The following is a 22,959-nucleotide window of genomic DNA, read 5'->3' as shown; positions in this document are numbered from 1 at the left end:
GCTTCCCCTAAACTCACCCAAGTCCTCATGCAGAGCTTCGTCAAAGAGTGTTGGTGAGTTTTTGAATCCTTGAATGAGTCTTGTCCATATCCACTGACACCTCCTTTGACATCTGTCCACTCAAAGGCAAAGGGATCTTTACTTTTGGGCACCAAGGATAGGCTGAAAAAGGCATCTTTTAAATCTAATACAATGTACCACTGCCTATATTGAGGCAGGGTGCTCAGGAGAGTGTAGGTGTTAGGTATGGTAGGGTGATTGTCCATTACCCTTTTATGGACTTCCCTGAAGTCCTGTACTGGCATATATTCATTAGATTTGGGCTTGCAGGCTGGTAGCAGGGGAGTGTTCCACTCTGACTGGCAGGGTCACAATACACCCAGGTCTAGCAGACACCTAATGTGGGGTGTAAATCCCCCTGTGCCTCCATGGACATAGCGTACTGTCAAACTCTAACTGGGTCCACCCCTGATTTTACTTTGATGAAGAGAGCTGGTCTATGTTTCACTAGTCCCACTCCGCCAGTCTCTGCCCAAGCTTCTGGATACCTTTCCAGCCAATAGGTGATTTCTTGGTCAGGAGTCTAGGGTGGTTGGAGCAACCGGTCCTCATCTTTCAGGCCCTGAGTCAATATTTGTATTGGTCTTCCTTGAGCATCCTCCACCTGGGGGCCTTCTGGATATAAGTGAATCTGTGTCCTGACCTTGGTTAACAAGTCTCTTCCCAATAAGGGATAAGGGCTTTATGGAATAACGAAGAATGAGTGGGACACTCATCCCATCCCCAGGTCCACTGTTCTTTCAGTGGTCCATGAGTATTGTTTAATTCCCATTACTTCTTGCACCCAAGAGGTTTTTTGTTGTTGTTTGAGTTTTTTTAACTGTATTTTTTTGTCTTTTCTTTTCTTTTACTGGGGATTGAACCCAGGACGTTGTACTTGCTAGGCAAGCGCTTTGCCACTGAGCTACATCCTAGCCCAACACCCAAGAGATTTTATTTGAGACTTTTCCTTGGTGCTTTATTAAAGCAGAGTATTGGATCCCGGTATCCACTAGAAATTTTACTGGAGTCCCATCCACTCTCAGTGCTACCCTGGGTTCAGGAAGGGGAATTGAACCCTGACATCCCTATTCATTATTAGCAGTACTGTTAGCCATTAGTGTCGACGTTCTATGGGGCTGCCACTGCTTTGTTCAGTTTCCCTTTCTTAGCACATTCTTTGACCTAATGCAATATTTCTTGGCAGTAAGTGCACTAATGTCTGTGTAGACATCAACTATTTGGGCATCGTAGGGTTTCCTTCCCTGTAAGACCATGTATACTTTAGCCAAATTGTTATGTTTGCAGGCTACTCCCCTGAGATCCGCCATTAGAGTCTGGCGATAGACCCTTAATCTCCCCCTACGTTCTGCCGTGTTGTAGTCCCAACCATCATTTGGAGGCATGGTTAATGGAAAAGATGCATTGGTAAAATCCGGGTTAGCAGTAGGCTCCCCGTCATCCCCCAGAACCAGTTTCCTTGCCTCAGTTTGAATCCTTTCTCTTTCTTCCGTGTGGAACAAGACCCGAAGTAACTGCTGGCAATCATCCCTGGTCAGCTGACACATGAACATTACATTATCTAGGAGATAAATCAAATCCTTGGGATTATCTGAAAATTTTGCATTTTGTGTTTTCCAATTATATAAGTCATTCGTGGAAAGGGCCAACACTGAAGTCAGGGGTTTCTGGTTTTGTCTGGTGGCCCAATTTCTCTGAACAGCAGCATCATGGTGGTGTCAGGGAGACTCAGGCTAGCAGCTCTCTGAATGCTACCAAGAGTTCTTCCTGTTGGCCCTTCCAAGTTCCTGCTGGCTCCTTGCTTGTCATATCTTACTGCCTCCCCTTCCTCCATGAGGGGTGGAGGAGGCAGGAGTGAAGGGTATGGGAGGAGATCAAAGGCTAATAAGTGAAGATCTTCACTCCCTTCCTGTAAAATGGTATATAAGGAGACTGAGGGGGTAGTTGACACAACCTTTTCTAATGCTAAAATCTTGTTTTTATTGACAGAAAGGGGTAGAAAGGGCAATAAACTTTGGAGGTTCCTGCACCAAATTCTGCCATACTAAAATATAGGGAATCTGATTGGGGTGCCCTGCACTTCCTGGGAGAAAAGCCCTACATTTAATCTCCCAAATGGTGTTTAGATTAAAAGTTCTTTGGGGGCAGGCATCCAACCTCAAAAGTAGGCCACTCTGACTTGCACAAAGTAAGTAATTTTTCTTTTTTTAACTTCAACACCTAAATTGTTAGCTCTTTCCTTAACATCTTTAAAAGTATCTGTCAGAAACGTAAGAGGTGTACTTTTGTTCTGACTCATTTCAGCGTATATCAATCCACACACAAGACAAGAAAAAAGGAGGAAGGCAATTACAAATGTCACAAAATTAAACAACTGGTGCTTTCGGGGATTTAGGATAAAACCACAACTCAGAGTGTCCCAAGGAGAAAAGTGTGGATTCGCTGGCCTGTTTAGGATCCCAAAGAGGTAGATGGAGACACTTGGTGATGTTTCAGCAGTGTCATCGTTTAAAAGACTACCCGAATCTAGCTTTGCTTCAAGTGAGCCAACTTTCTGAGCCAAATTTCACCCTTCGAAGCAGAAGACAAGAGAGTCTGAAAGAGAAAGTAATTATTGTTGGACAAGAAACTGAACAAAGAATAACAATTTTACATAGAGGCAAGCAGGGTTTCCAGGCATCTGTGCCAGGATGAATATGAAAGAGGAAATGTTCCATGAAAGCCACAATACAGACAGACACACAGATTTTAAGAGAAGACACATTAACAGCATGTGGGTGATAGACTGAGTGGTAGACTATCAGACAGAAATTGCCGGACTAAAGACAGGAAACATCCCAAATATCCGCACTAGTGGACAGTCTACCCTATAAACTATCAAGCAGACAGTTCAGGACTACAGATGGGCCCAAATGTCCACACTAGTGAATACTGTACCTTCCCTGGGCTTCTGGGGGACATCTCCCACTGGTCCCGTTGGCTGCCTTATAGCACGTCCGCCAGGATTTCTTGCCAACTCCAAGACCCAACCTGAAAACTACACAAATATCAGAGTTACAAAACTTACTGGCTGTTCTTTACTACTCCCTGATCAGGTGTCTGGGTGAGCTTATGAGGGAGATCCCATATGAGCCCCTATTTGTTGTACCTGGTCTTGAAACCCCCCCGAAGACCACCAGAGACCACGACCAATGCAAATAACAAAGGAGTAGTTTATTTGCAAGCTCGAGGTTGATCCTCCACGCACTCAGTAACCGGTGATGCTAAGAAGCCCCGAGCATAGAATAAGCACAGTTTTTTTTTTTTTTTATAGTATTGAACAAACAACTTTAAGGAAGTTTTACATGAGAAATTACACGATTGGTTAACATTTTAAGCAAACTACACTATACATAGGTGATTGGCTAATATTATTATGGATGTGATATTGATGGGAATTGTCTGGCCACTGGGTCACTGTGTCCTGCATGGCCACCCAGTGTTTGGTCAATGCATCTGGAGAAAATTCCTGTGGCTTTCCCAAGGATCATTTATGTCTCAGTTGTCCAGGAATTGTTTTTCTTTTTGTGTCATTTCTATGTCAAACACATGGTTATTTTAATAATTCATACCTTACAAGATGGTTGCTAGCCTGTAATGGAGTTACTTAGGCCTTCATTGTACCTCTTTAAGCCTTAGGCTCTTCACATTTCTTATTATTACTGTCTCTTCATACAAGCCTGAAATCACTATTTCAAAGTAACACAAATATAAAAACAAAAATAATCTGATACAACCATCACAAATCATAAATTATGTGAAAAAATCCAAAATATAAATAAATAAACCTGGGGAAGAGGAAAAACAATGACAGAATAACAACAGAAAATTACCCTAGCACTCTCTAATGAAACAGATATTGAGAGTCCTAGAAGATACTCCAATTCTAGAGGTTCACACCAAGTCAGCTATAATTATGTATAGATATAAAATTCAGAGGCAGATTTTATACTGTCTTCACAAGAAAACAGAATTCTATGAAAAGTTACCTAGCCAGGCAGGTGACTGCTGTGACTGTGTTGGCCAACATATTCAAAAGCACAACTGCAGTGTGGAAACAAAGGGCCACATGGGAAATAAATCATGAACAGAGACAGTCACATCTAAACATAGACTCAATTCACCTTACCACTGGACAGTCCAAACTGTCATTGTAACCACAAGTATTAACATGACAACATCTCACCACAACTGATCTCTTCTCCTACACTTAATGGTCTAGACAAAAACCTAAATCCAGAAAAAGAAATCACAACAGAAGATCAAATCAACACCTGGCAAAAGACGGATTATTTATAAAAGATATAGCGTCAGAATAAATACAGATTTCTTAGCTGATATGGTAAAAAGGAGAGCCTGGCATGATGTATGACAAACATTAAAGGCAAACAACTACCAACCGTGAATATGGTCCCAAGCCAAACTATCCTTTATATTAAAAGGATATATAAAAATATTCATGAAAAAGAAAACTTGAAACAATGTATCTCCACCAAATTAGCACTATAGAAGTTAATCAAATATATCCTACATAGAGAAGATCAAGAAGAACAGGAACTGGTTACATAGAATGCTCCCTACCAGAGAACAAGGTAAATATATTAAGAGTAGATGAGGCACAGCTCCTAACAACAGGTGCATAACAGCAGGACTTATCAAATATTGCAAAGTCTTAACTCTCAATATCATTGCACTTAAATTTACAAATAGAAGACATAGATTAGATACTAGTATCAAAAAACAAGATGCATACATCTAGTATCTACAAGAGACACATTTTATTGACAAAAACAAACACATACTCAAACTGAAAGGCTGGAAGGAAAAATTTCAAGCAAAAGGACACCATAAACAGGCCACAGTAGAATTACTAACATAAGATAAAATAAAATTAAAATTAAAATTAGGAGGAAGAGACATTATATATTGATAAAAGCAACTCTCCATTAGGAGGATATAAAAAGTCTAAACATCAATGCCCTGAATCCTGGAGCACCCCCACTTCATCAACCAAATAATACTTAATCTAAAAACACATCTCAACACATCTTTGTTATCCTTGGATAGGTCATCCAGGAAAAACTCAACCAATAAATTGCAGGCCTAAATAACTACATTGACCGCCTAGCCCTAACAGACATCTACAGAATATACATTCAGCATCAATAGAAACATTCCTCTCAGCAGCTCTTGGAAGAGTCTTCAAAATAGAACATACCCTATGTTACATAGAAATTCTATCCAAAATGAAAGAAAAATAAATTGACTTGCCAAATCATGTCAGAACACAACAGAATAAACTTAGAATTAAACACTAAAGCAAAAAAAAAAATTCTCAAATACATGAAGACTGAACAACACATTACTGAATGACCAGTGGGGCACTGAATACATTATAATGAAAGTCTGAAAGTTTCTGAAAATTAACAAATTGAACACACAAAATACCAACTCCTCTGGGACACAGTAAATGCAATACATAGAGGAAAATGTATACCTCTGAGTGCCTACATCAACCAATTGGGGAAATCTCAAGTCTGTATTTTAATTATATACCTCAATCTTCTTGAAAACAGGAACAAGTCCAAACCCAAAGCAGTAGACAGAAACAACAAAAAAAAGAACTAAATCAGAGACGCGCACAGGTTGTGGCTCACGCCTGTAATCCTAGCTACTCAGGAGGCTGAGATCTGAGGATCAGGGGTCAAATCCAGCCTTGGCAGGAAAGTCCGTGAGACTCTTATCTCCAATAACCCAATAGAAACCCGGAAGTGGCACTGTGGCTCAAACGGTAACGCTCTCGCCTTGAGGTGAAGAGCACAGGGACAGTGCTCAAGACCACAGTTCAAGCCCTATGACCTACCAAAAAAAATTAAATCAGAAATAGCTAAGTAAAGACAAAATAAAACATAAAAAGATCAACAAAACAGAGTTGGTTCTTTCAATAAATTAACAGAATTGACCGACCCTTTCCAAATCCGACTAAGAAGAGAATTTATATAGATAGAAAGATAAATAAAAAGTCCACAGATTGGGAGAAGATCGTTACTTGCTCTGCAACAGACAATGGCCTCATATCTCAAATATATTTAGTGCCCCAAAAGTTAACCCCCAAAAAACAAATAATCAAAAACCAACAACCCTATTAATAAGTGGGCTAAAGATTTAAAGAGAGACCTCTCTGAAGAAGAAATATGAATGGCCAATAGACACATGAAGAAATATGCAACATTTCTGGCCATAGAAATGCAAATCAAAGCAACATTGAGATTCCACCTCACCCCAGTTAGAATGACCATTATGAAGAAAATTAATAACAACAGATGCTTGGCTGGTGGGGATATGGCCAAGAAGGAACATTACTACACTATTGGTGGAAATGTAAACTTGCTCAAATATTCCATAAAGAAGTGTACAGGTTTCTCAGAAAAGCTCCCCTATGATCCAGCAATCCCATTCCTGGGCATTTACCCAAATGACCACAAACAAAGCCATACTAACGCTACTATCAAAACTATGTCCAATGTAGCATTATTTACCATAGCTAAGATATGAAACCAAAACAGATGCCCCTCAGTAGATGAATCGGTCAAAAAAACGTCATATATATTCACAACAAATTTCTATGGTTCCGTTAGAAAGAATGACATTGCCCCATTTGTAAGGAAAAGGAAACACTTGGAAAACATAATAAGTCAAAAAAGCCAGACCCAAAACATCATAGGCTACATGTTTTCACTCATTTGGAAAAACTAGAATATATCTAGGATATTCCTAGAAAAGAGCACAATAGCTCAATAGCTATATGCATATCACCATAGAAAATGATGCTTATTGAAATGAGCTCCAAGAAATGGATACAAGATAATTGTATGGTGAACTGTTTTTAGTTATTTCTATTTACTTTTCCCCCTTTGGTTTATTCCCTGTAGTCACTGTTTTTATTTCCGTACCCTTTGTCTTATACCTAAGTTAATTTGATTTGGGGAACGAAGAGAAATCACAGAAATGGTGGGACAAAGATTAACCAAAACAACAGTGATAAACACTAGACACTATGTTAGAAATGAACTTTATAACTTTGTGGGTATGGGATATCAAGGTTGGGGGTAATGTACTCATTACTTATTTTAATCTAACCCCCCCTCCTGTCTAACACCTTCATAATAAAAAAAAAAAACCCTGAAAATACTATAAGAGAACTCACCCAAACAGAGAAATTAGAGAAAAAATTAGACATCACAACATAAATAAGCAAAATTGAGAATGCTATAAGAAAGTACTTTGAAAACCGTATGCCAGTCACCTGGAGTATTCTAGAGAAATTTATGCTTTCATATACTCGAACTGAAACAGGAAGTGATACATAAGAAGTAATGAAAATGAAATGTCAATAAACAATTTCCCATACCAGAAAAATCTAGGACTCAATGGATTTACCATGAAATTAAGGCCTGCAAAGAGCTTGCAATACTCAGATCTAACTCTTCAATGTAATAGAAAGGGAAATGAAATTATCAAACACATTCTATGAAGCTAGAATTAGACTCTTCCCCAAATCAGATAGGGACTCATCAAAGAAAGAGAACTATGAACTGAACTGTTGATATGCATTGATACAGAACTTCTCAATAAAATTCTCACCAACCAATTTCAGCAACTAACAAAAAAATCGTATACTATAATCAAACAGTATTCATTCTAGGATCCAATTGGATCCAATATACTTGTCAATAAACATAACATAAACCATCAGCAGAAGCAGGGACAAAAACCACATTATCATATATACATAGATGTAAAAATAGCTTTTAACAAACTCCAATACCCCTTTATGATTAAAGGTCTGAGAAGCTAGGAATGCATGGAATTTTCCTCAATATAATACAGAGTATGTATATGACAAAGAGATAATAAGCATGTACCTAATGGTGGAAGCATGAAGACATTAAAATCAGGAATGATAAAAGGATGTCCACTCTCTCTACTAATGTTCAATATGGTAGTGGAGTTCCTAGCAAGAGCAATAGGCAAGAGAAAAACATAATGGGGATCCAAATAGGGAAGAAGGAAAAGTATCCCTTTTTACAGATGAAATGATCCTGTATTTAAAGGACCCTAGAACTTCCTCCCTCAAATTAGTAAAGGTGATGCTAACCTTCAACAACGTAGCAGGGTATAAAACCCACAAGAATCAGTAGTTGTTCTGTGTTACCAACAATGGGAAGATCCAGGCTGGAATCCAAAAAACAACCTCATATATATTAGCTCAAAATCAAATCAAATCTAAACAGAACAAAACAACAACGAAAATAGGAATTAATTAATTTAACTAAAAATGAGAAGGACCTCTACTGTAAAAACCTTAAAACTCTAAAATGGGTAATTGAAGGAGATTCAAGGAAATGGAAAGTCTTTCAATGCTCCTGGTTGGAAGAATTAACATTGTGAAAACTGCAATATTACCCCCAAACAATTGACAATGCAATACCCAGCAAAATCCCAACAATATTCTTCAATGTAGTAGGGAAAGCAATCCAAATTTAATATGAAATTACAAAATTACAGATGAAACAGAAGGCTTAGAAATGAACTCATGGTCCTATAGTCATTTTACACACACACACACACACACACACACACACACACACACACAATGGATTTCTATTCACCCAACAGAAGAGATGACTTTTCACTAGTCTTAAGGAAAATGAAAGGCTTGGGGAAATTATACTAAGAGAAAGGAATGCACACTCAGAGGAATATAGGTTTCATGGATTCATTCATTTATGGTAGTTAGAAGGTGCCTAGAAATCTACAATAACAAGACAGATTCTACCTCGTCCCAGTTAGGAGGGCCATTATCAAGGAAATTGACAATAGCAAATGCTGAGGTGGAAGTAGCCAAATGGGAACTCTATTACACTGTTGGTAGGAAATTGAACTTGTTCAACCACTCTGGAATGCAGTATGAACTTTCCTCAAAAGACTAAACATAGATCTCCCTATTACCCAGTAATTCCACTCAGGGTCAGTATTCCAAAAAATAACAAAGAAGTTCACATTAAAACTACCAGCATCATATACTTGAGACACAGTCCGGGACGAAGGAGCCAGACGCAGCGGACGAGAGATTCTACTCAACACCAGCAAGAACCGACAAGGAGTGGACAACTTCATCCTGCAATTTGCAGACCAGAGACGACCCAGGATCCAAGACTCAGCGTGAGTAGAAGCCCGACTTCCTCACTCCTTCTCAGGGAGCAGAGGAGGGAAGGCCACCCCTCCCCCCCAGCACCGGTGATCTCCATCTTGGATACCGACAAAGCTCGGAGGAGCGGCTAGCTCCAGCTCAGACCTTGAAATAAAACGAGTCATTTAGCAGGTCACAAGAACTTAAAGGCGAAGTGACCTCACAGACTCAGTTCCATCCAGGGAAAAGTCACCCAGCTCAGGCGCCAGCCATTGGAGTGGCTCTCCTCACCGTGTAACCAGAGCCAGAGGCTGCCCCTCCCTCTAGCAGCCACCACAATCAGTTGAAAAACAGAAACCCTGAGAATGGCTCCAGGCTGGGTGCTGTGAGTTTTTTTTCACAAAATAGCCCCAGGGAAAAGCTACTGTTTGTTGAAAGGCCTCAACTCTACCCAGAACCTAGCCTCATCACTGCATCCCCCTCTTGTGTGATTCTCAAAGCAGATCACCCTCCCAGTAAACTAACCTGGGAGGGGGATCTCAAAATCTTGGGTAAAGCAGAGCATTTTTCTGCCTGTTCCAACAAACTGACTTAAGAAACCAATCAAGCCACAGGACCTCAAGCTGACCAGAGACTCCAACCAGACTCTGGTTACAGACAAAAGGGAGATACAGGACTCTTCCCACCCCTCCCCCCCCCCCAAAAAAAAATCAAAGAACTTATTTTTTCTTCTTCTTTTCTTTTTTTCTTTTTTTTTGTTTTGATTTTTTCTCGTTTTTTGTTACCTTATATATATAAAAAAATTTTTTCCTTTTCTAAAACTTTTATTAATCTTTAATTTTTGCCTCTTCTGAAAAAATAATTGTTTTCAGCAACTTTTTTTTTCCTCATAATTTTTAGTTTAGGAATAACGTGAATGTGTGTTTTCCTTTCTTTTCTTGTCCTCTTTCTCTTTGTCTTTCATTCTTAATTATCTTTTTTTTTTTTGATCTAGCTCTACTGCACTTCTGATCTTCTCTTCTCACTTTCCTATCCTTTCCACCTTTTCCTCTTTTGTTCTTCTTTATGTGACTTAACTCTTGTCCTGCACATCCTCAGATAAACCCGTAGTTAACTAGTAGAACCTATCCCCCATTGTGTACACACTTAATCCACAAACTTATTACTCAATTCAAAACCTCTGAGACTTAAATTCATTAATAGCAGTACTACCTCTTTATACCTATATAATATTTTAAGCATTTTTAAAGTTTTTCACATCTCCTCTATGTCCCTCCCTTTTTCTCAACATATTCACATTCCTCTCTAAATAGATGGTCTTTTAATCTCTATAATAACATTAATTTTTACGTTTCCATTTTTTTTCTGGTCTCTTTTCATTCCCCTTTCCCTTTCTTCTTTTTCTCTCTCTCTCTACTTGCATCCTACCCAACCTATTTCCTGCATTGTGATTAGGACATAGTTAACTCTCCCTGTGCCTCCCCACACCAAACTATTCCTATTTTTTACCCACATCTCTCCCTAACCCTAATAATTTCTGGTTTTCCAAATTCTTCTCTGCGGTTCAAAGTCTTTTAACATATAGTTGTTTGATGTCGAATAGATGTATCTGTTGAACTAGATTGTATCTGTAGACTATTGACTGTACAAATGCAAACTTTGGTTGATGGTTGCCTTAAGATAGTGTTCTAGCACAAAACTGGTGCTATCTTCATCTCAAATGGGCAGAGTAAGCCGGAAAAACACAAGAAAAATGGCAAATTCGGGTATCTCAATTCCCAATCCTGATAATCAGGGGTTAGAACGGATAATGAATAATCCAGAGGAGAGTTCCCAAATAGCTCTACAAACACTGCTGGCAAACATGATAAATGAGAAGTTTGACAACGTACAAAGGACTCTGTATGAGCGTGATAGGGAGAGAGAGGAGGCATCCCAGAAGTTTATACAGGAATATCATAAGCGTGAGGAAGCTACTCAAAAACTGATACAGGATTTGCGTGAACAACTTGAGAATACTCAAAGAGAAAGGGAGGAATGGCGAGAGCAGGCTGAGAACACTCAAAGAGATCTGCAGGAATCCCACGAACGGGAGGAAGCTAATCAAAGAGTAATACAGGAATTGAGAGACCAGCTAGAGAACACACACAGATCACTAAAGGCATTCATGGAATCCATTAACATAGAGCTGAAGGAAGTCAGGGAGACCAAAAAGGGAATGCTGAATGGAACCCAACAGAAGGAATGGGAGCCCAAAGAAACCATAACCAATCAACTAAGTGATTTGAGGACAAACACTGAACACCAAATTAAGGAAGTAAAGAAATTCATACAAGACTTAAAACAGAGCTTCAACAAAGAACTTGAAGCCATCAAAGTTGACCAACTAGAAGGAAAAGAGATAAAAAACAAAGTAGAGAGTCTTGACAGCAGGTTAGACCATGCAGAAGATCGAATCTCAGGGATTGAAGACAGCCTAGATATTATAGAGAAAGAACATACAACCATTCAAGACAAGTCCAAGAAATATTATAGATGTATCCAACACCTGGAAATCCCCATCAGAAGGCCTAATCTAAGGATAATGGGTGTACAGGAGCACTTAGAAATAGAAGTTAATGGTCTAGGAAGTTTGTTTAACAGGATCCTAGCAGAGAACTTCACAAACATGCAAAAAGATAGGCCTGTCCAGATACAAGAAGCTTTTAGAACCCCAAATAGACCAGACCAGAATAGGACATCCCACCGTCACATTATAATCCACACAGAATCAACTCAGAACAAGGAAAAGATCCTTAAAGCTGTCAAGGAGAAAAGGGTAATCACCTATAAAGGGAAACCAATTAGAATCACCTCAAGTTTCTCAGCAGAGACAATCAAACAAGAAGAGCCTGGAATGATGTATGCCATGCCCTAAAAACAAACAACTATCAACCAAGAATACTGTACCCAGCTAAACTCTCCTTCATAACTGAAGGCCAAATAAAAACCTTCCATAGCAAAGAAAAATTGAAACAATACATCTCCACCAAACCAGCCCTACAAAAGATTCTTAAAGATGTCCTACACATAGAAAACCAACAAGACCGCAATAAAGGCCAAGAAACTGCACCCAAACTGAGAATCCAAGAACCATAGGAAGAACCCAGTTTTCGCAGCCCCCAAGAAGGTAGATAACATGGCAGGAACTCCCAAATACCTCTCAGTCCTATCTCTTAACGTTAACGGACTGAACTCTCCAATTAAGCGACATAGACTGTCTAGTTGGATGAAAAAACAAGACCCTTCTATCTGCTGCCTGCAGGAGTCACATCTTGCCCGTAAAAACAAACACATTTTCAATGTTAAAGGCTGGAACATAATCTACCAAGCAAACGGCCCCCATAAACAGGCGGGAGTTGCAATCATAATATCAGATAAAATAGACTTCAAATTTAAATTCGTGAGAAGAGATAAAGTAGGTCGCTACATACTAATTAAAGGATCTCTCCTTCAGGAGGATATTACAATTCTAAATATCTATTCGCCAAACAATGGAGCACCCATATTTATCAAAGAAACACTACTTTCCCTCAAATCCCATATAGATCCAAGACATTAATTGTTGGGGATTTTAACACACCACTCTCCCCACTAGATAGATCAACTCGGCAAAAACTCAACAGAGAAGCCGTAGATCTAAACAGCTGCATAGATCCAGTAGACTTAACAGACATTTACCGAACATTTCACCCAGCAGCATCAGAATACACGTTTTTCTCAGCAGCACATGGACCGTTTTCTAAAATAGACCACATTTTAGGCCATAAAGCAAACTTCTCTAAATTCAGAAACATTGAAGTTATACCTTGCATTCTCTCTGACCACAAGGGAATAAAATTAGAACTCAACACCAAAAGCCACCAAAGAAAGTCCGGTATCACATCTAGGCTGAAGAACACACTGCTGAATCATGAGTGGGTCATGGAAGAGATTGGAAAGGAAATTCAAATGTTCATGCTATTCAACAAAAATGAACACACAAAATACCAGCTCCTCTGGGACACAGCAAAGGCAGTACTCAGAGGCAAGTTTATAGCTCTGAGCTCCTATATCAACAAATTGGAGAGATCTGAAACTAACAATTTAATGACACATCTAAACCTCCTTGAAAAAGAGCAGCAAGAAAAATCCCAATCCAGTAGATGGAAAGAAATAATCAAAATTAAATCAGAATTAAATGACTTAGAATCCAAAAAAACTATAGAAAGAATCAACAAAACAAAAAGTTGGTTCTTCGAAAAACTTAACAAAATTGACAGACCCTTAGCAAATCTTATCAGAAAAAGAAGAGAACACACCCAAATTAATAAACTCAGAGATGAGAATGGAAACATCACCACAGAAACAACCAAGATTCAGAACATTATAAGGGAATATTTCTCAAAACTTTATGCTAATAAGTTTGAGAACTTGACAGAAATGGACCTCTTCCTAGCAAATATTGACATGCCAAAACTAAACCAAGATGAGGTAAACTATCTTAACAGGCCCATATCAAGCATTGAAATAGAAACAGCAATAAGAGACCTCCCAGCTAAGAAAAGTCCAGGACCAGATGGTTTTACAGCAGAATTTTACAAGGCCTTCAAAGCAGAGTTCACACCAATTCTCCTCCAACTCTTCAATGAAATTGAAAGAGAAAGCTCACTACCGAACACATTCTATGAAGCCATCATAACAGTCATCCCATAACCAGGCAGGGACTCATCAAAGAAAGAGAACTATAGACCCATTTCTTTGATGAACATTGATGCAAAATTTCTCAACAAAATTTTGGCCAACCAACTTCAACAATTCATCCAAAAAATCATACACCACGATCAAACAGGATTCATTTCAGGGATGCAAAGCTGGTTCAATATACGCAAATCAATTAATATTATTCATCACATCAACAGGAGCAAGAATAAGAACCACATGGTTATCTCAATAGATGCAGAAAAAGCATTCGACAAGATCCAACACCCCTTTATGATGAAGGTTTTGGAAAAATTAGGAATCCATGGAACATTCCTCAATACAATAAAGGCTGTATATGACAAACCTACAGCCAGCATTATACTCAATGGTGAAAAACTAAAGCCATTTCTCCTTAACTCAGGAACAAGACAAGGATGCCCACTCTCTCCACTTCTCTTCAATCTAGTATTAGAATGCCTAGCTACAGCAATAAGACAAGATGCAGACATAAAGGGGATCCAAATAGGGAAAGAAGAAATAAAACTCTCCCTCTTTGCAGATGACATGTTCTTATATTTAAAGAATCCCATAGACTCCACTCCCAAATTACTCAAGCTGATTCAAAACTTTGACAAAGTAGCAGGTTATAAAATTAACCCCCCAAAATCAATGGCTTTTCTGTATGCCAACAATGAGAAAAGTGTGGCTGAAATTAGGAAAGCAACTCCATTTGTAATAGCCCCACAAAAAATAAAATACCTAGGAATTAACTAAAGAAGTGAAGGACCTCTGTGATGAAAACTTTAAAATGTTGAAAAAGGAAATCAACACAGAACTTAAAAAATGGCAAATCCTCCCATGCTCCTGGATTTGAAAGATTAACATCGTGAAAATGGCAATACTTCCAAGGCTATCTACAAATTCAACGCAATACCTATCAAAATTCCACCCTCCTTCTTCAAGGAAATAGAAGAGGCAATCCAAAAATTCATATGGAACAATAAAAGACCCCGAATAGCAAAAACGCTCCTCAACGGAAAGAACACTGCTGGAGGAATATCAATACCAAATTTTAAACTCTACTATAAAGCCATAGTAATCAAAACAGTTTGGTATTGGCATAAGAACAGACCTCAGGACCAATGGAATAGAATTGAAAACCCAGAAATGAACCTACAGACCTATAGCCATCTAATCTTCGATAAGGGAGCTAAAATAATAGAATCGAAGACAGACAGCCTCTTCAGTAAATGGTGCTGGCAAAACTAGTTAACTACATGTAGAAAACTAAAGCTAGATCCTTATATATCACCCTGCACCAGAATCAACTCCAAATGGATCAAAGACTTTGAACTCAAAGCAGACACTCTGAAAACATTACAGGATGGAATAGGAGAAACCCTGGGTCTCCTTGGCTCAGGCCGAAATTTTCTGAATAGAGACCCGGAAACATAACAAATCAAAGAAAGGTTGGACAAATGGGATTGCATAAGGTTGCAGAGCTTCTGCAGGGCAAATGACATAGCTAGCAACCTCAATAGAAAGCCCACGGATTGGGAGAAGATCTTTACTAGCCATACAACGGACAAGGGTCTCATATCTAAAATCTACTTGGAACTCAAAAAATTAAACCACCCAACAACAAATCCTGAAAGAAACAACGGCCCAATAAGTAAGTGGACGAAAGACTTAAAGAGAAGCTTCTCTGAAGAAGAAAGAAGGATGGCCAATAGACACATGAAGAAATGTTCAACATCCCTAGCCATAAAAGAAATGCAAATCAAAACAACATTGAGATATCACCTCACTCCAGTTAGAACAGCAAAAATCAAGAACTCTAACAACAACAGATGCTGGAGGGGAGGTGGACAGAAAGGAACCTTGCTTCATTGTTGGTGGGAATGTAAACTTGTTCAACCACTTTGGAAAGCAGTATGGAGGTTCCTCAAAAGACTTCACATAGAACTCCCCTATGACCCAGCAATCCCACTTTTGGGCATTTACCCTAAAGTTTACAAAAAAGACCACACTAAAGCTACCAGCACAACTTTGTTTATTGCAGCATTATTTACCATAGCTAAGATATGGAACCAACCCAGATGCCCCTCAGTAGATGAATGGATCAAGAAAATGTGGTATATATACACAATGGAATTCTATTCCTCCATCAGAAAGAATGACATTGCTCCATTTCTTAGGAAATGGAGAGACTTGGAAAAAATTATATTAAGTGAAGTAAGCCAGGCCCAAAGAAACATAGGTCCCATGGTTTACCTTATTTTCAATAACTAGTATATGTCTGACTCAAGCAGAAATGGTCAGATAAGTTGGTGTTAGGGAAATGAACCCTAAGATATGTATTCAAACATTTTTACTTGCATTCCATTTTTTCTAGTACATTTATAAGTTTATTTCTTTGTTGCTTTTTATGTCCCTCCCTCACGGTATAATCCCTGCTTTCACTGTATTTTATGTTGTTATAATTTATGGAGGGGAAGGGAAAGAAAATTATTTAGGGATTACAGGTGGACCCATTGCAACAATGAGATGTACAAGTCCTATGTCGAAAATGAACTTTACAACTTTGTTAGGGGAAGGTGGAGGGTCGGGTATGGGATGGGGAGAGGATGAGATGGGAAGGGGAATCAAAGGAGGAGGCTACAATGCTTGATAAGATATGTACTCATTATCTTGCCCATGTAATTTTAACCCCTCTGTACAGTATTTTCACTATAAAAAAATATGAAGAAAAAAGAATCAGCTGCTGTGGACTAAAAGTTTGCGATAATCCATCTAAATCGATGACTGCGCATGTAGTTACATGTCTACCATCCCAACTCCAGAGGACTAGGTCTGGTGAAGCATACCTGTCATAGATAGGAGGACCTCGATCCAGCCCAGCCAGAGCATATCTTGAGTCTCTGTTTCAGAAATGCCCAAGACAGAAAGGTGGCTCCTCAGACCCAGGGAGAGGACACAAGTAGGGGGTCATGGTGTCCCCAGAGGGGTGTCTGACCCGGGGTTGGTGTGGTTTGGCGGCAGCCACTCACTTGGTCTGCTGGGAGAACTTGCTGTAGGCTGCTCCAGGTGGGGCGAGCAGCGATAGCAGTGGCATTGCAGACACATGGCCTCAGAGCAAAGAACCAGGGCCAGGGAGCAGGTTGGGGCTTTATGCGGCCTGGCAGGGTACCATTGCCTGATGTTTGAAATTCCGCAACTTGGGAAGGGGGGAACGAAGCCAGGGTGCGGGCAGGCATCTCAATTTCCTTCTATATTCCAAAGTTGCCTGAAGTCTCTTCCTCACCACTCAGCAATCTCTACCTTCCTCAATTCCTCATAGTGGTGTAAACTAACAGAGGGAATCCTGGTGCTACCAGGCAGCATGTAATGTGGGCGTGGCCACCATTCTTGTATCTCATTGGTCAGAAAGAACTATGAATTAATGGGGGTGTGGCCAGAATCCTGTGATGCAAGCAGCATGGGTGGAGTCAAGAAGATAGCAGCTCCCCCAGCCCTTTTCCCAGGGAACAATGGGTCCAATTCTGTTGGAAACCAGGGGGTGACCTCATTTAGCTGGATGGCTTTACAGATTGTTCTGTATGTGTGTTTGTTCCCAGTCCCAGACCTTGTACTCAGGATATGAGCACAGTCTGTGAGCTGCTTTTGATCAAGGCTGGCCTTCCACACTAGAGCCACAGGGATTCTGGCTTTATTGGCACTGAACTTGGACTTTCTTGCCTACGGTGACTTCGACCATGATCCTCTCATCACAGCCTTGTAAGTATCAAGGAGGACTGCTGAGAGCCACTGGTGCCTGCCTAATCATTGGTCTTGTTGATGTTCTTTGACAGACTGGTGAATTCCCTATCCTCGGGTTTAAGTGGTGGGAGCTGTAGCCCAAAGTTGGAATCTTGGTCCTGCCACCTCCAAATGGAAGGAGATCCTAAGAAACGTATTCCTGTCCATATGATTACCAATGGAATATGATGTATGTCATGATTGAAAGAGCAGTTCTTGAATGATTCTAGGATAAAATTATAAACAATTATGTTATAGGACACTGATCGATGTTAGTTAATATTTTATGAGGCATTTAAACAATCACATTAATAAAATGGAGGTATAATGAAATACCTTAGAATTACTGTACTATTACATACTATAAAGGTGCCATTTTTCTGCCAAGACTGGGATTGGAACCCGTGGTCTTGGTAACTCTGTTGCACTGTGTGGGAAGGGGAAACTGGCCTCCTAGAAGTCAAGAAATTCATGTCTATTGCTTAGGCCTGAAATAGATCCCCACCATTACATGTACAATTTACATATATGATTTATATTTATATACATATGTTGACTCCATATTGCATTCAGTGCAGTTATTTTATTTTTTGTTTTATTCATGTATTGACCATTTATTTTGACTATTATGGCACATAAAACATTGATTACATAAGATAGAGGTCTGCATATGTATTCCACCTCATACCTGACACCCAGGACTTTCACAGAAAAGGAAAACATGTGTCACCATCAACTTCTTACTCCACAATTCATTTTTGGGGAGTGCTGGCATCTGAACTCACGGCCTACAAGCCTACGAGGCCCAATTCATGAATGGTTGAATGTCAGCACGCCGTCCTGGGGCAAATTGAGCTGACAGGCTGTTCCCAGAACCTGAGCCTGCCCGCACCCTGGCTTCGTTCCCCCCTTCCCAAGTTGCGGAATTTCAAACATCAGGCAATGGTACCCTGCCAGGCCGCATAAAGCCCCAACCTGCTCCCTGGCCCTGGTTCTTTGCTCTGAGGCCATGTGTCTGCAATGCCACTGCTATCGCTGCTCGCCCCACCTGGAGCAGCCTACAGCAAGTTCTCCCAGCAGACCAAGTGAGTGGCTGCCGCCAAACCACACCAACCCCGGGTCAGACACCCCTCTGGGGACACCATGACCCCCTACTTGTGTCCTCTCCCTGGGTCTGAGGAGCCACCTTTCTGTCTTGGGCATTTCTGAAACAGAGACTCAAGATATGCTCTGGCTGGGCTGGATCGAGGTCCTCCTATCTATGACAGGTATGCTTCACCAGACCTAGTCCTCTGGAGTTGGGATGGTAGACATGTAACTACATGCGCAGTCATCGATTTAGATGGATTATCGCAAACTTTTAGTCCACAGCAGCTGATTCTTTTTTCTTCATATTTTTTTATAGTGAAAATACTGTACAGAGGGGTTAAAATTACATGGGCAAGATAATGAGTACATATCTTATCAAGCATTGTAGCCTCCTCCTTTGATTCCCCTTCCCATCTCATCCTCTCCCCATCCCATACCCGACCCTCCACCTTCCCCTAACAAAGTTGTAAAGTTCATTTTCGACATAGGACTTGTACATCTCATTGTTGCAATGGGTCCACCTGTAATCCCTAAATAATTTTCTTTCCCTTCCCCTCCATAAATTATAACAACATAAAATACAGTGAAAGCAGGGATTATACCGTGAGGGAGGGACATAAAAAGCAACAAAGAAATAAACTTATAAATGTACTAGAAAAAATGGAATGCAAGTAAAAATGTTTGAATACATATCTTAGGGTTCATTTCCCTAACACCAACTTATCTGACCATTTCTGCTTGAGTCAGACATATACTAGTTATTGAAAATAAGGTAAACCATGGGACCTATGTTTCTTTGGGCCTGGCTTACTTCACTTAATATAATTTTTTCCAAGTCTCTCCATTTCCTAAGAAATGGAGCAATGTCATTCTTTCTGATGGAGGAATAGAATTCCATTGTGTATATATACCACATTTTCTTGATCCATTCATCTACTGAGGGGCATCTGGGTTGGTTCCATATCTTAGCTATGGTAAATAAGGCTACAATAAACATAGTTGTACTGGTAGCTTTAGCGTGGTCTTGTTTGTGAACATTTGGGTAAATGTCCAAGAGTGTGATTGCTAGGTCATAAGGGAGTTCTATGTCGAGTCTTTTGAGAAACCTCCATACTACTTTCCAAAGTGTTTGAACAAGTTTACACTCCCACCAACAATGCAGTAAGGTTCCCTTCTGTCCACATCCCCTCCAGAATCTGCTGTTATTAGAGTTCTTGAGTATAGCCATTCTAACTGGAGTGAGGTGGTATATCAATGTTGTTTTGATTTACATTACTTTTATGCTAGAGAGGTTGACCATTTCTTCATGTGTCTATTGGCCATCCTTCTTTCCTCTTTAGAGAAGATTCTCTTTAAGCTTTTAGCCCACTTATTTATTGGGCAGTTGTTTCTTTGAAGATTTGTTGTTGGTAGATTTAATTTTTTTTAGTTCCAGGTATATTGTAGATATGAGAACCTTGTCTGTTGTATGGCTAATGAAGATTTTCTCCCAATCCGTGGGCTTTCTATTGATCTGGCTAACTAGGTCCTTTACCATACAGAATCTCTGCAATTTCATGCAATGACATTTGTCCAAACTTTTTTTGATTTGTTGTGTTTCTGGGTCTCTATTAAGAAAATTTCAGCCTGTGCCAAAGAGACCTAGGATTTCTCCTATTCCATCCTGTATTGTTTTCAGATTGTCTGCTTTGTCATCCTGGTCTTTGATCCATTTGGAGTTGATTCAGGTTCAGTGTGATATATAAGTATCTAGCTTTAGTTTTCTACAAGTAGTTAACCAATTTTGCCAGCACCATTTACTGAAGAAGCTGTCTTTCTTCCATTGTATTTTGTTAGCTCCCTTATGGAATATTAGAAGGTAGTTCTGTAGGTTCATTTCTGGGTTTTCAATTCTGTTCCATTTGTCCTGAGGTCTGTTCTTGTGCCAGTACCAAGCTATTTTGATTACTATTGCTTTGTAGTAGCGTTTGAAATTTGGCATTGACATTCTCCAGCACTGTTCCTTCTATTGAGGATTGTTTTTGCTATTTGGGGTATTTATTGTTCCCTATGAATTATTGGATTGCCTCTTCTATTTCCTTGAAGAATGAGGTTGGAATATTGATAGGTATCGCACTGAATTTGTAGATAGCCTTGAGAAGTATTGCCATTTTCAAGATGTTGATTTTTCCATTCCAGGAAGATGGGAGTTTTTGCCATTTTCTAAGATCTGTTGTGATTTCATTTTTCATGTTTTTAAAGTTTTCATCATAGAGGTCCTTCAGTTTTTTGGTTAAGTTATTTTATTATTTGTAGGGATATTACGAATGGAGTTGTTTTCCTAATTTCAGCCACACTTTCCTCATTGTTGGCATACAGAAAAGCCATTGATTTTTGAGGGTTAATTTTATACCCTGCTACTTTCCCAAAGTTTTGAATCACCTTGAGTAATTTGGGAGTGGAGTCTATGGGATTCTCTAACTACAAGATCATGACATCTGCAAAGAGGGAGAGTTTTACTTCTTCTTTCCCTATTTGCATCCCCTTTAGGTTTGCATCTTGTCTTATTCCTGTAGCTAGGCATTCTAATACTAGATTGAAGAGAAGTAAAGAGCTTGGACATTCATGTCTCGTTCCTGAGTTAAGAGGAAATGGCTTTAGTGTTTCACCATTAAGTATAATGCTGGCTGTAGCTTTATCATATACAGCCTTTATTGTATTGAGGAATGTTACATGGATTCCTAATTTTTCCAGAACCTGCATCATAAAGGGGCGTTGGATCTTATCACATGCCTTTTCCGCATCTATTGAGATAACCATGTGGTTCTTATCCTTACTCCTGTTGATGTGATGAATAATATTAATTGATTTGCATATATTGACTCAGGTTTGCATCCCTGAAATGTATCCTGTTAGATGATGAATTGCTTGAATGAATTTGTGAAGTCAATTGGCCAAAATTTTGTTGAGAAGTTTTGCATCAATGTTCATCAAAGAAATGGGTCTATAGTTCTCTTTCTGTGATGAGTCCATGTCTGGTTTGGGGAGGAGGGTTATTATGGCTTCATAGAATGAATTCGGTAGTGAACTTTCTCTTTTAATTTAATTGAAGAGTTGAAGTAGTATTGGTGTGAGCTGTGTTTTGAAGGCCTTATAGAATTCTGCTGTAAAGCCTTCTGGTCCTCGGCTTTTCTTAGATGGGAGGTGTGTTATTGCTGTTTCTATTTCAATGCTTGATATGGGCCTGTTAAGATGGTTTAACTCATCCTGGTTTAGTTTCGTCATGTCAATATTTGCTAGGAAAAGGTCCATTTCTGCCAAGTTCTCAAACTTATTAGCATAAAGTTTTGAGAAGTATTCCCTTATAATGTTTTGAATCTTGGATGTTTCTGTGGTGATGTTTCCATTCTCATCTCTCAGTTTATTTATTTGGGTTTGTTCTTTTTCTGATAATATTTGCTAAGATTGTCCATTTTGTTAATTTTTTCGAAGTATCAACTCTTTGTTTTGTTGATTCTTTCTATATATTTTTTTGGCTTCTAATTTAATTCTGATTTAATTTTAATTATTTCTTACCATCTACTGGATTGGGGATTATCTTGCTGCTCTTTTTCAATGAGGCTCAGATGTCTTATCAAATGTTTGGTTTCAGATCTCTCTAATTTGTAGATGTAGGAACTCAGAGCTATAAACTTCGCCCTGAATACTGGCTTTGCTGTGTCCCAGAGGAGCCGGTAATTCCTTTGTTCATTTTTGTTGAATATCACGAACCTTTGAATTTCCTCCATGAGTTACAGGACATTCTTTGGTGGCTTTTGGGGTTGAGATCTAATTTTATTCCCTTGTGGTCTGAATGAATGCAAGGTATAACTTCAATGTTTCTGAATTTGGACAAGTTTGCTATGTGACCTATAATGTGGTCTATTTCAGAAAACATTCCATGTGCTGTTGACAAGAACATGTATTCTGATGCTAATGGTTGAAATATTCGGTAGATGTCTGTGAAACCTTGATGAGCTATGCAGTTGTTTAGGTCTGTGCTTTCTCTGTTGAGATTTTGTCTAGTTGATCAATCTAGT

At 39.3% G+C, this 22,959-nt stretch overlaps 1 pseudogene; it reads left to right on the top strand.

Annotated features, from left to right (window-relative positions):
* Positions 1–2,972: 2,972 nt before the first annotated feature.
* Positions 2,973–22,959, top strand: part of LOC122114757 — a 45,926-nt pseudogene continuing 25,939 nt past the window's right edge.

This window comes from Dipodomys spectabilis, unplaced genomic scaffold (assembly GCF_019054845.1).
Source record: "Dipodomys spectabilis isolate Male_0828 unplaced genomic scaffold, ASM1905484v1 ptg000109l, whole genome shotgun sequence".
Taxonomy (NCBI): domain Eukaryota; kingdom Metazoa; phylum Chordata; class Mammalia; order Rodentia; family Heteromyidae; genus Dipodomys; species Dipodomys spectabilis.
Note: the sequence above shows the minus strand (reverse complement) of the source record. Positions and strands in the feature narration are given on the sequence as shown.